Raw genomic sequence first — 4,428 nt, 5'->3', positions numbered from 1 at the left:
TATGGAAGCTTAACTTGACGAAGTGTGTTTTTGGCGTGCCACAAGTAAAACTACTCGGGTTCATTGTTAGTCACCGAGGAATTGAAGCAAACCCAGAGAAGATCAACGCCATCACAGCCATGGACACTCCAAGGATGATCAAGGACGTCCAGAAGCTCACACGCTACATGGCGGCTTTGAATCGATTCATCTCCCGACTTGGAGGAAGGAGACTACCCTTCTTCAAATTGCTCAAGCTCCACAGCAAGTTCCAGTGCACCGAGTAGGCAATCCAGGTGCTGCAAGATCTCAAGCACCATTTGCAGTCACCACCCATCCTGACGGCTCCACAATAAGGCGAGAATCTGCTACTTTACATCGCCGCGATAACTCACGTCGTCAGCACGACAATCGTGGTGGAACACCAGGAGGAAGGCCATGCCTTCGGGGTGCAGCAACCAGTCTACTTCATCAGTGAAGTCCTCTCTGAATCCAAGGTTCATTACCCGATGATTCAGAAACTACTTTAGGGTATACTCATCACTTCCAGGAAACTTCACCATTATTTCGACATATACAATATTCTAGTGGTCTCCGACATCCCATTGGCGATATCCTCCATAATCGGGACGCTACCGGGGACATCTTCAAGTGGGCCATGGAGCTTGGAGCCCTCACGCTGGACTTCAAGCCCCGGACAGCCATCAAGTCGCAGTCACTAGTCAATTTCATGGCGGAGTGGCGAGAAAACAAAATGAAAGCCCCAACCAACCAGCCAGAGCAGTGGGTCATGTACTTTGACGGCTCACTGAAGCTCGGTGGCGGTGGAGTGGGAGTACTTTTCATCAACCCGAGAGGAGAACAGCTCAAGTATGTGTTCCAAATTCTATTCGGATCTGGATTGGACGGTTCGGACGCGTTCCAGTTCGGACGGTCCGATCTGCACGGCGGGGGTCCGGACGGTCCGATCTGGATCGGACCGGTCCGATCTGACAAGAACGCGGCCGGCGGCGGGGGGGGGGGGGGGGTCACCGGAGATTGGTTTCCGCGGCGGTGCGTCGCTAGAGCGCCTCAAATCCGATGCTCTGGGGGTCAAAACTACTCGAGTTCGGGTCAGGGATGGCCTACGCGACATGGGTAATCCACCTAGGGCTACTGCGGGGCTTGGGAGGCCTCTGAGCGGCGATATCGACGGCGGCAGAGGGTTTGCACGGCGGCGCTTGCCGGCGTGCGACGCTCCGGGCGTTGCGGTGGCCCTAAAGCTACGGGGTCTAGCGCAACAGGTAAAGGGGGCGGATGTGTTGCTCACCGAGGGCTTGGGGTGGGTTGAGGTACGGCGGAGGGTGACTGTCGACAATGGCCGTCGGCGGAGACGGGTCGGGCTTCGCGGGAAGGTCGATGCAGAGGCGCTCCGGCCTTCTGGTCCTACGAGGGTTAGGGAGCTCCGGGGATCACCGGCGGCAAGGAATCGCAAGAGTGGAGCAGGATACCGGCAGCAGTCCTCGGGCTCGATTCCGGCGCGGGCAGGACTCGGTGTCGAGGGTGGAAGCCTCGGGGAGCTTCCTGGCGGGACCGCGAAGCTGCTGCGAGCCTTGGCCGGAGCTGGGATGCACCGGAGTGGCCGGCCCACGACAGTGTAGAGGTGCTGCACGACGGAGCAAACGGGCGGTGGTGCTAGGGATTCGGGGCGGCTGCAGTGCGGCGGTAGGGCACAAGGAGGGTTTAAGGGAAGGGTTACAGGGGCCAATTAAGGAAGAGGCCGGCGGTTTGGGCGTGCGTGCCCCGGTGGAGATTGCGGCCGTGATCCGCCCGGGAGAAGCGGATCGTGCAACCGCTCGGCGGGATCCTGGATTGGGGAAGGAAGCTTCTGGAAGGAGGGCGCGCACGGGAGACTGGCCGATGGGCTCGTGCTCGGGTGCGGGGTGGAGCGGGGCCACGTGCAGCGACGGCACGGCGGGGCGGAACAGAGAGAGCCGGCGCGGGGAAGAAGAAGGAAAGGAAGGAGATGGTCACCGACAGGTGGGGTCGAGCTGAGGGAATAACTGAGAAAGAAGGAATGACTGAGAAAAAAGGAATGACTGAGAAAAGAAGGAATGACTGACCTACTTTCCTGTTTCCTTCCTTTTCTTTTCCCGTACCAACTCAAATCTATTTGAATTCAACTCAAATTTGAATTCAACTCCTATGCACTCAACCAAATAAAACTTATGCACCAGCATGAATGCACAAACATGTTGAGCTAAAATAAATTTTAATTCTTTGGGAATTAAATTATAAATAAATGCAAGCTAGGCAAAATAAATCATTAGAAAATTTTTGGAGCCCAATTAAATTCATTATAAATCTCGAAATTTTACCTTAGGGTGTTACAACCCTACCCCCCTTACAGGAATCTCGTCCCGAGATTCAGATAGGCTGGCTAGCAAAGAGATCGGGATATGTCTTCCTCAGTTCATCCTCTCGCTCCCAAGTAGCCTCATCCTCTGTGTGATGACTCCACTGAACACGGCACATCTTGATCTTCTTGTTCCTGGTAACTCTCTCGGACGTCTCCAGAATCTTCACCGGATGTTCGGGGTAGGTCAGATCTTCCTGCACAACCAACCCTTCTAGCGGTGCTCGTTCTTCTGGCACCCTCAAGCACTTCTTCAGCTGAGACACGTGGAACACATCATGCACTCCCGAGAGGTTGGGAGGCAACTCCAAGCGGTATGCTACCTCACCTTTCCGTTCCAACACCTTGAATGGACCGATGTATTGAGGGGCTAGCTTCCCTCTCACGTTAAACCTGCGGATTCCTCTCATCGGCGAGACTTTCAGGTACACATGAATCACCCACTGCAAAGGTCAGATCTCAACGATGAACATCCGCGTAGCTCTTCTGACGAGTCTGTGCGACCCTCAGGTTCTCTCGCACCTGCTGTACGAGCTGTTCTGCCTCCTCAACAATACCCGGACCAAATACCTGCCTCTCGCCAATCTGATCCCAATACAGCGGAGTTCTGCACTTCCGACCATACAGGGCCTCAAAAGGAGGTTTCTTCAGACTGGCCTGATAACTGTTGTTGTATGAAAACTCTGCATACGGCAGGCATTTATCACAGCTGGTACCATACTGAATAGCGCAGGCTCGAAGCATATCTTCCAACACTTGGTTGGTTCTCTCTGTCTGCCCATCTGTCTGAGGATGATAAGCAGTACTGAAGCGTAGCTTCGTATGCAACGAATCATGCAACTGCTCCCAGAACCGTGAAGTGAACTGAGATCCTCGGTCAGATATGATCTTCTTCGGAACACCATGCAGACAGACGATCCTGGAGATGTACAACTCTGCGAGTCTAGCACCGGAGTAAGTAGTGTTCACCAGGATGAAGTGGGCAACCTTCATCAACCGATCCACTACTACCCATATAGAGTTGTACCCTTTCTGAGTACGAGGCAATCCAACAATGAAGTCCATAGTGATCTCCTCCCATTTCCACTCTGGAATCTTCAACGGCTGCAATAGACCTGCTGGTCTCTGATGCTCTGCCTTGACACGCTGACAAGTGTCACAGATAGCCATGTACTCCGCAACGGAACGCTTCATTCCATACCACCAGAATCGTTCCTTGAGGTCATAATACATCTTCGTGCTGCCCGGATGAATGGAATACGCTGTATCATGAGCCTCACTCAAGATCAGCTTCCTGAGATCCTCTACATCTGGCACACATATCCGGCCCTTGTACCACAAGGTACCCTGATCATCCTCTCAGAAATGATGTGTTTTGCCAATCTTGAGCAGTTCACGGATCTCCTGCAGCTTCTTATCATCTTTCTGATGCTGCTTGATCTCCGCCTCTAGAGTGGGTTCCGCCTCAAATGATGCACTCGAGGTGTGATGTAAGAAACCCAGACTCAATTGCTCAAACTCCTCGCATAACTCCTGAGATATCTGAAAAGCCATGGCCATGTTAACATAGCTTTTCCTGCTCAGAGCATCTGCTACAACATTGGCCTTGCCCGGATGATAGTAAATCTCCAGGTCATAATCCTTGACCAACTCTAGCCATCTTCTCTACCGCATGTTCAGCTCACTCTGAGTGAAAATGTACTTGAGGCTCTTATGATCTGTGTAAATGTCACACCTCTACCCAAACAAGTAATGCCTCCATATCTTCAGGGCATGCACAACTGCAGCTAACTCCAGATCATGAGTGGGATAATTCAGCTCGTGCCGGCGTAACTACCGTGAAGCATAAGCTATAACTCTGCCTTCCTGCATCAGGACGCAACCAAGATCATCCCTCGAAGCATCACAATACACTGTGAACCTCTTGCTCTGGTCTGGCAGAGTAAGGACTGGCGCCGTAGTTAACCTCTTCTTCAGCTCCTCGAAGGCCTTCTTACGCTCATCAGTCCAGGAGAAATCCACACCCTTCTCTAGCAAGGAAGTCAAAGGCTTCG

Source organism: Panicum hallii, chromosome 5 (assembly GCF_002211085.1).
Source record: "Panicum hallii strain FIL2 chromosome 5, PHallii_v3.1, whole genome shotgun sequence".
NCBI classification, from domain to species: Eukaryota; Viridiplantae; Streptophyta; class Magnoliopsida; order Poales; family Poaceae; genus Panicum; species Panicum hallii.
Note: the sequence above shows the minus strand (reverse complement) of the source record.